A 13,671-nucleotide genomic window follows, 5' to 3' on the forward strand; every position below is an offset into this window, starting at 1 on the left:
AGTCGTGTCCTAAGTTGAAGGCCAAAGAGGCTAAGAAGAAAGAGGGTGGTTCCACTGCAAATGCTGGTTCCACTACAAATGCAGCCATTGTTGAGTCTTCTGTGAAAGGAGATTGTGATGCTGATGTTGATGCAGAATGGGCTTTTGACGCAGAGTGCACTTACAATCCTGTTGTCCATGATGCATGCTTGTCAGTTGCTGCAGATTCACATTTGTGGTATTTCGACAGTGGTGCTACAAAGCACATTACCTCACATCGTGAATTGTTTACCTCTCTCGAGTCTGTCCCTCATGGGAATTCAGTCACTTGTGCCAACAACGCCTCTTATCCAGTTCAGGGAGTTGGAAAGATTGTGCTCACTGCTGCTAATGGCAGTTCCTTCACACTTGTTGATGCACTTTATGTACCTGGGATCAAGAAGAATCTCTTGTCTATATCCGCACTTGCTAGACTTGGACTTGTAGTCAAATTTGTGGATGACAGATGTACAGTTCATGATCTCAGTTTTGGTGATGAAATTGTTGCATCTGGGCTTTTGTGCCGTGGGCTGTATAAGCTCACTTTATATGACAAGTGTGGACAAAATTTTGCAAATGCTGTTGCAGATTCAAGGGCTATTTCAGATGCAAAACTTTGGCATGCACGTTTTGGTCATCTGAATTTTGCCAGTTTGCTGCGTTTGCAGAAATCTGATATGGTTGCTTCTTTGCCGCCTCTTGAAGCACCTGTCAAACATGTTTGTGAAGGCTGTATTCTGGGTAAAATGCAGCGTTCTAAGTTTCCAAAGGATGGTTCAGTTAGGGCCACATGCAGGTTGCAGCTTGTGCATAGTGATGTTTGTGGGCCCATGCAAACTCCGTCCTTGGGCAATTACCTGTACTTCGTGACTTTCATTGATGATTACTCCAGGCATGCATGGGTATTTCCGCTTAAAGCGAAGTCCGAAGTTTTTATGTGCTTCAAACAATTTTTGGCTATGGCTGAAAATGTCTCAAAATGTACTATGGGCACCCTCCGTTCCGATCGAGGGGGGGAGTATATGTCTCATGAATTTAATGCATTTCTGGCTAGTCGTGGGATAAAACACCAATGTACAGTGCCTTATACACCTCAACAAAATGGTGTTGCTGAGAGGAAAAACAGGTCACTAACGGAAATGGCACGATGTATGGTCAAAAGTCAAGCTTTGCCGCATTCTTTTTGGCTTGAGGCCATCATGTGTGCCACTTATGTACTTAACAGGTGTCCTACGAAAGCTTTGCAGTCTATTACTCCATATGAAGCATGGCATGATAGAAAACCTTCTATTGAGCACATGCGTGTTTTTGGATGTTTGGCATATGCTTTGGTGCCACAAGTGCAGCGCAGAAAATTGGATGATAAGGCTGTCAAATGTATTTTTGTTGGTTATAGTGCTGAAAGCAAAGGTTACAGGTTGTATCATCCGCAAACAAAACGTATTCTGGTTTCACGGGATGTAGTGTTTGTGGAAGACTCTGTTCAGCCCTTGCTGTCATGTACTAGAGACAGTAATGTAAGCTCACAGGACATTTATGACACTTTGTTGCCTCTTTTCAGTGGTGGAAATACGAATGTAAGTTCCAATGAGGCAAATGTACAGCCTATGGGGGTTTCTGAAAATGTTTTAGAACAGCCTATTACTGATGCAGATGTACATGATGTACTTGATGAGGAAAGGGCTGAAAATGAGCAGGCTAGAGGTATGCCAAAATGGCTGGTGCACACTTTGCGTGACAGTAAATTGGATGCACCTTTATCTAGTCGTACTCGTTCAGGCTCTCGCCATGCATCTTATGCATCAGATTGTTATGCTTTGGCTGTGTCTAGTTTACATGATGTTGAGGAGCCTCTGTCTTTTGATGAAGCACAGAATTCAGAAAATTGGATTGCTGCCATGAAATCAGAATATGATGCACTTATAGAGAATGACACATGGACTTTATGTGATTTGCCTCCTGGCAAAAAGGCCATTGGTACGAAGTGGGTTTACAAGTTGAAACGCAAGCCGGATGGTGAGATCGATCGCCATAAGGCTCGACTTGTTGCAAAGGGTTATGCACAACAAAAAGGCATAGATTATGAAGAGACTTTTGCTCCCACTTGTCGTATGACTACTGTGCGTTTTCTATGTGCATTGGCAGCTCATTTTGGTTGGGATGTACATCAATCAGACATTGTTACTGCTTTCTTGAATGGTGACATATTTGAGGAAGTTTATGTAACGCAGCCTCGCGGTTTTGTCATAAAAGGACAAGAGGACAAAGTGTGCAAATGTAAGAAGGCTTTGTATGGGTTGAAGAAATCTCCTCGTGCTTGGTATGAGAAAGCTGACACTCATTTGGTTAAACGAGGCTTTCGTAACAGTCCAACAGAAAGCACATTGTATGTAAAGCGTGAGGATGATGTATTTCTCATTGTGGTTCTTTATGTTGATGATTTGCTGATCACCGGACCAAATGAGAGACATATTGCTGAATTTAAGACTGATTTGAATGCTACTTTCAAGATGAAAGATTTGGGGATGTTGCATCATTACTTGGGTATACAGTTTAAGCAGTGTGATGGTGGTATTGCCTTGTGTCAGAAAAGTTACATAGAGACATTGCTATGTAAGTTTGGACTTGAGGATTGCAAACCTATTGCCACTCCCATGGAAACAGGTTTGAAATTGAGTCTACATGATGCTGGCGATCCTGCTGATGTCACTCTTTACCAAACTGCTATTGGCTGCCTCATTTATGTATGCAACACGAGGCCAGATATTCAGTTTGCAGTCTCGCAGGTCAGCAGATTTATGCATAGCCCAGGGTCTAAGCATTGGCAGGCTGTCAAGAGGATTTTCCGCTACCTTAGTGGCACTTTACATCTTGGCTTGTTTTATCCCAAGGGGGGATCATTGCTGCCAGACTTACATGCTTTTTCGGACTCAGATTGGGCTGGTTGTTTTGACACGCGAGTGTCCACAAGTGGTTTTTGTTTCATGCTTGGCAGTTCATGTATATAATGGTTGAGCAAGAAGCAACCTACTGTGGCCACTTCGAGTTGTGAGGCTGAGTACAGGGCAGTCTTCACAACTACGGTTGAGTGTGTATGGCTCAGACGCCTTATGGCTGACTTGGGTGTTGGACAGGACACTGCCAACACTATCTACACTGACAGTCAGAGCGCATTGGCAGTTGTGAGGAACCCAGTTTTTCATGCTCGCACAAAGCACATTGAGGTGCATTACCACTATGTCAGGGAGAGGCTCTCAGCAGGAGAGATCAGCTTGGCTTATGTGCCAACACAGGACAACCTTGCAGATCTTTTCACAAAGGCATTGTCTCGTGAGAAGCTTGAAGCTTTCCGCAAAGCTTTGGGCTTACTCCCCTTTGTGGACTGATCCTGTCCTCAGGGCATGGCACTTCCCTTTACTCATGTGCCAGCTCTCGTTCACCGCATCACTCCAGGGGGGATTTGTTACCATATACATGTGGTAGTGATGTGTGTGAACACACTAGGACCGCCGGGGCATTTTTTCCCTCTTTAGGAGGTTTTTTCCCCCGTGCATTGTATATACGCCCATCACTCTAGGGCTATCTATCTTTCTATTGCACACTAAGTAACACACTCTCTATTGTGTGCCTTGAGCTTCCTTCGTCTTCTCCAAGCTGTGTGTGTTTCTCTGCAACCCTAATTCCAACAGTGCGCACCCCTATAGGGTACTCCAAATAGCTGACAATATGACCTTTGTGAACTCTCTTGCCAGCCCAAATGAGATTGTCAAACTGATCAGCATTTATATCAATAAGTACATATTTCTGCAGGTTCAAGTTCATAGCAGCAACCAGAGAAAACAGAGCGAGGTTAGACATGCATTTAGTCAAGTTTAGATTTGTAGCTTGTAAACAGATCACAATGTCATCAACAAAACCAAGAGCCAGCAGTTGTTCTTTGGTCAATTTTAGACCAATAATCCCCCCTAAAGCTGCTTGTTTCTCTAGAAAGCAGAAAAATGGATGAGTACTAACTGGAAAAAAAAGAGGACTTAATGGGCACCCTTGCCTCACTGATATTTGAATATGAACAAGGTTTGAAAGTCGACCATTCACTATGATCCTTGACCCAGCAAGAAGATGCAGGCACTCATTTTGGCCCCAAAACCCAACTTTTGCATAATGGCATGAATGAAGTCCCAAGCTATACTATCAAAGGCTTTGGCATAATCCAGTTGTAGCAATACTGTGTTGAGGTTATTCTTGATAGCATATTCAGCCCCCAATTGTACATCCATAATGTTATCCATGATAGATATGCCCCCAATAAACCTAGTTTGATTCATATGAATATGTTTCCTTGATAGAGGAGACAGACTTATGGCCACTGACTTAGCCAGAATCTTATACAACAAACCCATCATGGTTATGGGTCTCCATTGGGAGAGAGTTGAGCATAACTTTTTCTTAGGAATGAGTTTTAATCCTTTCTTTGAGATGGGGGTCCATAGATTCTGATGCCCAGATAGCATCAATGGCTTGCTTAACCAAACATTTGAGTCTAGGCCAAAAATACATCAAGAATTCCTTAGAAAGCACACAGGCTCCGGGGTTTTTATCATTCCCCAACTTGGTGACATCATAGTCAAAGCAGCCCTCAAGCCTCTGGGCATATCAATTATTAATGCAAGAATCCACATAATCTAACATCACTTCCATTGCCTACTGCCTTTCCTTGGAAGCATCGGCTGATTTATTGAGAATGGCATTAAAGTGATCGACACAGGTTTGCATAATGTTCTGGTTGTCAGTGATCTCAGACCCATCTTCTGTTATAATTTTAGTGATAGCTTCGCTATTATGCTTAGCCTTAAGCTTAAGAAAAAAACCCTTAGAGGTGTCATTCACATAAGATAACTCTCTCACTCTACATTTGAACGTGCACTTAGCAACCTCAGCCTCAGCTATTGAGAGAAGGGCACCCCTTATGTCCTCAATTTCTTTACATATCTGTACAATAACATGTCCTTTGTGCACCTGGTCCAACAAGGGTTTTAGTTTGTCATTCAAATATGCCAGTCTCTGTCTTTTTTTTATAGCCACCATCTTACCATGATGTCTTATGCATTTTTGCATTTCAGAGCATAGGTATTAATAGGTCATCATTCAACCTTTTGGCATGGCTAGCACAACTTAATACATCTTCTGAAAATGTTTATTGTGTAACAACAGATTATTCACCATTAAAGGCCTTGCTTTACCAGTTTTGACAGACATAGCATTAGCATCAGAAAGATTCATAACGAGAGGAAAGTGATCAGACATACAAAAGTCGACATGAACCTGCATTTGACAATTAGCAGATAGCCATACATCCTGCATAAAGTAAAATCTATCCAACCTGGACCAAGATGACATATAAGACTTAAGAGTGGAAAGTGAACCCATTTAACCAGGCATGTGATAATTGGTGCAACGATTCAAGCTCGTGCCAACAAGCAGCTTCTTCCTTGCACATGATAGTGCCCATGGAAGTGGTATCCACCAGCTTAGTTACCATGTTGAAATCATTGCCAAAGATACCATTTCCTAGATTCATCACTTTCAGCCATGACCAGAGCTCCATTCTATGAGTCCATATGTTAGCCTCATACACATTGACAATATGCAGAGGTCCCCATGCCAAATCTATTTAAAAACAGAGCAAGCACCCTCTGAGGGTTGAGAGAGTTTTTTATAAAGGTCAGCACCCCAGAGTACACCCCTTTGAGTTAGATCTTCAAGATAGCTCAACGAAGGGAGCTTTTTTTTTTTTCTTTGGAGTGCCGCCCTCCCTACCTCCCCTTCCTCCTCTTGCCGCCCATGTGCTTCCTCCTCTTCCCTTCCTCCTCCTCCTCCAACATCCTTCCTCTCCTCCACCTCCTCTCTCCATCTACTCCTCTAACCACCTTCCCTTCCTCCAGCTCCTCCTCTAGAAACCACTATCCCTTCCCTAAAGTCCTCCTATCTCCTACTCCTTCTTCCTCTCTCTTTTCTTAGTCACTCTATAACCCCTCTCCCTATCCCCCCCCTCTCTCTCCCCCCCCCCCCCCCCCCCTCTCTCTCCCCCCCCCCCCCCCCTCTCTCTCTCTCTCTCTCTCTCTCTCTCTCTCTCTCTCTCTCTCTCTCTCTCTCCACCCCTCTCTCATGATGTCTTCCCTCTGTTCGTGTGTCTCTCTCTCGCCCACCACCCCCCTCTCTCGTTGTCTCCCCCCCCCCCCCCTCTCTCTCTCTCTTTCTCTCTCTCCATCCCTCCCTTGCCTTCCCTCCCTTCCTGGAGTGAGCTCCACCCCTCTCTCTCTCTCTCTCTCTCTCTCTCTCTCTCTCTCTCTCTCTCTCACACACACACACACACACACACACACACACACACACACACTAACACTAGGACGAGAGGGGAGGGTGGCAAGGGGAGACTCTCTCTCTCTCTCTCTCTCTCTCTCTCTCTCACACACACACACACACACACACACTAGGACGAGAGGGAAGGGTGGCAAGGGTAGAGAGAGAGAGAGAAGGTGGAGAGAGCTATTTTAAAAAAACAAAGCACTAGCAGTATCTCTAGTGCCTCCCTTTTTTGTAAAAGAGGGAGAGAGGGGAGAGAAAGAGAGAGTGATAGCGGGAGGGGAAGAGAGAGGGGGGCGATTGGCAGGGAGAGAGAGATAAAGAGAAGAGGCGTGGCAGGTGGAGAGAGAGTAGGAGAATGGGAGAGAGAAAGAGAGGGAGCGCGCGGGGGGGGGGTGTACAAGGTGAGCCCGTCTTTATTTAAAAAAAAAACAATACACTTCCCCTTTCTCCCTCACAATTTTGTCGCCCCCTTTTCTATTTTGCTCTCTCACTCTTTCTCTCTCTCTCCCTCCCTCTCTCTCTCTCTCTCTCTCTCTCTCTCTCTCTCTCTCCTTATCCATCTCTCTCCCACTGCATCTTCCTTTTTTCTTTCTCTGCCTCACGTCACATTTTCGCTTGAGTCTCTCCAATCCCAATGAGAAATGAAATGAAATGGAATGAAATGCTATATTAACTATCTTCAAAAGACCAGAATGACCCATGCAACCAAACTGATACAATCTTGGTGGATCTAATACAATGTCTAGGTACAAAATAAAATGAGAGAGAGAGAGAGAGAGAGAGAGAGAGATAGAAGGGGGGCGAGGGTCCACAAGGGAAGGGAAGGGTTGGGCGGGAGGAGATTGTGAGAGGGGGAGAGTGGAGTGTAGTTCTTTTTTTTTTTTTTTAAAGACAAAGAAAAGGAATGCAAGGGTGCTTAGGCCAAAAAAAAAAAAATCGCTATTGCTTGCTTTGGATGACTTTTTTTAATAAAAAATTTGGCCTAAGCACCCCTTGCACTCCCTTTCTTTCCCTTAAAAAAAAAGAAGATACTACACTCCACTCTCCCCCCCCCCCCCCCCCCCCCTCTCTCTCTCTCTCTTTCCCTTTCCCTTTCACTGCAAACTCGAGAGTCTAAGTACCACACACTTCTAGAGTGCTCAGCTTTTGGTCACATGCGAACTTACTTCCTTCACATTTTTAGCCATGACCTAGACCTACACACTTTCCTCTCCCAGTCATAGTGTGGGCTCTCCATTGCAACTCTCATCACCACAATTTTGGACCATCAAGAATCACTCACATCAGCCACACAAACACTACATCACATGTAACTTTGGTCCCATATGTCATATTTGACGTCCGAGGACGATAATAAAATCTATCTATCTACCTCTCCCTCTCCCACTAGCCCCTCCCTTCTCTCTCTCTCTCTCTCTCCTCCCCTCTCTCTCTCTTTCTCTCTCATTTTACTTTATACCCATGCATAGTATTAGATTCACCAAGATTGTATCAATTTGGTCTCGTAGGTCATTTTTGCCTTATGATAGCATTTCATTCCATTTTAGTTAGTATAACAATTTAGTCCATTTCGTTTCATTTCTCTCTAGTGCTGGAGGGACTCGAGGGTGGTGTGGTGGGAGCAAAGAGATAGAAAGGGAATAGGGGGTGGGGAGAGGGGTGGCAAGTGGAGAGAGAGAGAGAGAGAGAGAGAGAGAGAGAGGCGAGGGGGGAGAGAGGGATAGGAGGACACACACACACACACACACACACATATATATATATATATATATATATATATATATATATATATATATATATAGAGAGAGAGAGAGAGAGAGAGAGAGAGAGAGAGAGAGAGAGAGAGAGAGAGAGTTTTACTACATAGGCTAAATTAATACATGAGACTTCAACAGAAGTACAAGAACCACAAGACTACAATTTCTATAAAAAGTAGACATATCAATTTAGTCATTCACACTAAAATGATACATCTTTGTAGAGAACATGCCAGAAGAGAGTGTTTCTGGGGTCCTGCTAGTGGTAGAGAAAAAGGTAACATCAACTTCTTCCTTTAAGCAGAGCCAGAGAGAGAGCACCCTTACCTGCATCCACAGTAAGAAAACAATCAATTGATTAGCTTCCAAACATCATTACAGGTAACTCGGGTAGCCCTAGTTGTTATCCATGTCACCCTAACTTTGCTAAGAAAAGAGAATAAGCAGTAAAGGACCAACAAGTCCAACATCTTTTCATTCAAGTAATGGAAGCTTTAGTTTCACAGATCATAAAACCTATTAAAGACATGTTGCTTTTCACTACAATAGACCATGCCATTATTGCTAGCCAAGTGTTGCTAGGGATAATCTTTTTTCAGCCAGCAAATCCTAATCAATTGGATTTTCAAGCCCAAGCATGTAGAAGTATCCCATTAATGAGCCTTCCTGGTTAGTTATATGTTTAATACCTATCTCACGTTTTTTGGACTAGAACATAGGTTTTTACTTCTAGTTTGATTCCAGCATACGATCCGAAGGAGCCAGACCTCTTTATGCTGGTCACTATTCGTGTGTCATTGCCAAACCTCATTTCGCAATATATCAAACAAAACAATCATAACATATTACTAAAAGTGTTATCAAAGCTTTGTTCACCCTCCTCAGCCATACCATATACCAAATGAAAAAACCGCCTCTGTATCATTTTCTGTAGATATACTATCAGTTCCCTGCCAAAACATCAGTAGAAATGCTACCTTCCAATAACCAAGCCCTGTACTGCTATCAGTACTGTATAACATTTCAATGTAAACATTTGTCTTCCACCAACAATATCTTATGCCCACACTTGATATATGGTAACCGGGAATAAGAAGGGGATCCAAAATATGTGTACTATCATCCAAGCAGAGTGTTATTAAATCATACCAGCAAAGCTCTTATTACAGCAGAAAAACTGCATTTAAGAGCTCAACCATTTCTACCAATACCCTTAGTAGGGTACAGTCCCATACCCAGTATCGTGGTTTGTCATCAGGAAAATGGCCTTTCTCTGGCAACTATTTGAGAAGACAAAAGAAAAAAAGAAACCTGAGTTGTCATTTCTTGCTCATAGATCGCGTGAGAGTGTTTTTGTTCAGAGATTTATAAGAAAAATACTCTTTTAGAAGTTCTTCTTATATCCGACAAAAAACCTTCATAATAAAGTGCAGGATTTGCAGCTTTTCAACATATATACTACTGTTAGTATCCGCATCCTGAAGCATAACCAGATCAAGGGGGTATAGCCATATATTTGCCATCATTTTTGAGACATCATTCGGAGCAAGGTATTCAGCATTTCCCAGCATCCTATATATTTAACTAGTTTCAGGTCTAAGTTTTATCCAAAAACAGATTTAAAATCCGCTTTAAACTGTCCCAGAAAGGATTGTCTTATCACTATACCTAATGGTAACTGGTAGGCCAAAAACCTATCATGGCTTATATCTTTCATATAGCAGGCTCTCAACTAGTCAAAATAGAAGTATAACTGAAGCAGTCGAAAAACCTAGATGTCTGAATCTAATCGAAAACAAAAAACGTTTATTTCAGTACAACAGCGTTCATGGCATAGTTAGCAAGGTAAGCCATATGCCATAAGATTAGGGCTACTGCACTTCCAAAAAACTATCAGAGAAGCAGTAAGCAGCAGCATTAGAGCGTATATTCAAGCAAAAAACAGGCAATTCTGAAGGTCGTTCAGTGTATCTAGTATATATTAAAAGTAGGCAAATCTGAAGCAAGTTAAGTGTATCCTTGTAGTATTCAATATGCATTCCCTTCTTAGATCATAGGATATCATTAGTTCAGAACTCAAGAAAGATAAGCCTGAGGTATCATCTCCATGACTGATCATTACAACAAGAAGTAACAATCCACCCATTCCCATCTCAGAAAAGATTACTTATCATGTCATACAAGGTGTTTATAGCTGATAGATATAGGCAATCTCACATAAATATAGACAGTGATCTGCATGACTGGCTCTCAATCATTCAAGTAGTAGTGTCTCTAATGCAGCATAAGCTTCTAGATATGTGAGTCTAAATTTAAAAAAGTGCCTATTTCTGTCTATACAAAGGTCCCTGCATAGTTTCTAGGGTAGTCCATGTGCCATATCATTTTTAGATAGACTTAGATCTACTATACTGTTAGATAAATGCCCACGCCTTTAGCATTACAGTAAGCTATACAACCACCAATATCAACATTAGTGTCTACTTTTACGCAGAAAAGTATGCAAATCTGAGAAAAGTTTAGTGCAACCGTTTCCTATCTAGCATTTACTATGCATAGCACAGACTTCAGAATATTTGTAAGCAGTATAACACTCCTGTAGCCAATTTAGCGTGTATTTTTAAGCAAACAGGTAGGCAAAATAAGTGTATCCATTCTTTATGTAGCATTAAATATGCATTCCATTCTCAGAATATACGATCTCATGGGTACAAAAAAAACAACCATAGTAATTGTCTAGGTACCTCAGAGGTCTCGATAGCGCTTCCAGTAGCCATGCTCGTGGTGAAGATTATCACTCAAGTCCAATATGATAGTTATGTGTGTATATCTTAGAATAGATAGCAGTAACACTAAGAGGAAACTAAGTGAGCGACAAGGATATCATGAGTATTCTATTACCAGTTCCCTGATAGAGTACTACAAGCCTTTATTACCAGTTCGAGAGAGAGTACTACTTCTTTAAATGCTCAGAGACAGGCAAATAAACATGACTAATTAAAATTCTTCATACCTCAGAGGACCCGGCAGAGCAACCAGTTGCCATCTTTGTATTAGAACTTGATACTACTACCCACAGTATGGGTTATAGATAGGTGATATAATCACTAAATAACAGAAGGTAAACACAAGCGATGCTGCAAGGAAACTAAGTGAGCATAAGAAAGCTCACCTTTTTATAGTGCTAGGTCTTCAATACCATGTTCCAGAGAGCCGACAGCCCCGCACAACCCTTCTTCATGGAGACCATACTGGCCCTTCGCCTTCTATTCAGGCTCATCCACGTCATATACGGACTCAGTGGCCCAAGCGAATACAGCTGCCCATCAAGCGTACGTTTCCCCATCAGTTTCTGTATGTTGACGTCAAACAATTCCTCCCAACTGCGCAGACTCAGCACTAACCCTTCCTCTTTCCCAAGCTTCGCCCACTCACTTGGCGCTCGGATCCGTGCAGGGTGTTTATGGCTTAATGTACTGGTCACAGTTTATTTGTGGAAAGTCGTTACCCCACTGGGCATTAGATGTCCCTTTTTAAGTGTCCTACCCCACTAGACATTATATGTCCCTACACACACTCTATGTGTCATAAGTGACTATAGCCATGCTACTCATGAACAGAAAGTAATGCCTATGTGGGAAATGTTTATAGCAAGAATTCTTATCCAAGTTTTCCTATGTGAAGGTTTTTCTTTCATCAAAATTATAGTCATATAGCTGTAAGAGGTAGTGTAATATTATGAAAAGAGAGAGAGAGAGAGAGAGAGAATGGGTTGGAGGGATCATGAGAGGGAGAGAAGAGGAGCCGTGAGAGGGTCTGATTTAAAAAAAACACCGAAGGCACTAGCAAAATCGCAAATGTTTTAGGTTTTTTTAGAGAGATAGAGAGAAAGAGAGGAGAAATTTAACGTCATAGAAAAGTGTGTGTGTGTGTGTGTGTGTGTATATATATATATATATATATATATATATATATATATATATATATATATATATATATATATATATAGAGAGAGAGAGAGAGAGAGAGAGAGAGAGAGAGAGAGAGAGAGAGGGAGAGGAGGTCCTTGGCTACTCCATTGGAGGGAGGGGCAGCAATGGGCGGTAGTGGTAGGAGTAGGGGTGGCACATGGTGGTAGTAAGTTAACACCACTAACCACCAGTGGTGGGTGGTGATGGGTGCTAAGGGGCGACAATGGGAGGTAGTGGTGGTGAAATGAAAAAAAAAAGCTCACTCCAAAGCTCACTTCATCAAGCTCGCTCCATAACCATCCCCCACCCCTTCCCCCGCCCCCCCCATAAAAACAAGAGTATCCTTTAAAGTGATAAATTTATCCGGCTCTTTTATGCCACTTATGTTCCTGTATGAGCACTACATCAAGATCTTTTTGCAAAACCCATTTATTAAGCATAGCCAACCTAGTGGGTTCGTTAAGACCCTTAGCATTAAAAGTTGCAATTTTCATGAGGGAGTATTCATAACAACTTGGGTGTTACCCCCCTAGTGAGAGCTACCATCACTGTCCACCACGTTAACCTCAAGATTTATAGCAGGAGCCTCCCGATTGGTAGGTACTTTTTCAATAGTAGTACAAGCTGCCTCAATAGCAGCCAAGGTATCAGGTGAGGCCATATCATGTAGAATTTACATTTGGGCTAATGTACCTCGAGGATTGTTGTCGTGGTTTGAAAGACTTCCTAGCAGAGACTACCTGGAACCCCTCAGCATCAATAGGCCTTTTCCCCTTATCCATGGTTCTAATGATACCATGAGGGTTAGTAGATAAGGAAGGACCTTGGTGCCCACTACCAGATTTTGCCTGGTTCCCTGCATGACTAGGGTTGAATAGAGGTCTAGAAACCCCTTTAGCATGGCTAGCTATCGTGCCAAGTGCATGAGCATAAGCTGGAGAGACATTTACAGATGTCTGATCCACCACAGGACTACTGCCATTGCCTGGCTGAAATGTACTGGGAGATTTCCCAAATATTTGTTCCCTTGGGACCAAATTCTTACTGCCTGATCTTGGGGCTTAAGAAACAGTACCTCGAAAAGTCCCTGTCCAACATAAAAGATTTTGTCTATAACATGAGCACCAAAGCCCTTATCAATGGCCATTCCTATACCATTGATTTGAGGCAGTCTACCATTAAAAGAAAAGAACAACAAATCTGGCTTTGAAGACAGAGATTTGTTGCCAAACCATTTCAGAATCCAAAGATACTTGATGACCCCCCTTGATCTGAGGATCGTTAGTGATGGAATCTTGTAAAATATCAGACAGAGCTGACGCATCAAAGGAGGGGGTGTTATCCAACTGTTCATGAACTAAGCTCTGAACTTCTTCCCTAGGGTCTACTTTAAAAGCCAAAGGTAATGAAGAAGAGGCCATTGCAGAGAACAAAGGAAGGACCTGTTTATGTAAGTGACAATCGTCGAAGCCGGGTTGAAGCCAAGCGTCGAGGTGGGTATTGCAGGGTCGCGCGCCAGTGTGCTGCCCGGCTCATAAGAGGCTTCGTGCTTACGGCGG

Source organism: Adiantum capillus-veneris, chromosome 28 (genome assembly GCF_014529385.1).
Source record: "Adiantum capillus-veneris isolate H3 chromosome 28, ASM1452938v2, whole genome shotgun sequence".
NCBI classification, from domain to species: domain Eukaryota; kingdom Viridiplantae; phylum Streptophyta; class Polypodiopsida; order Polypodiales; family Pteridaceae; genus Adiantum; species Adiantum capillus-veneris.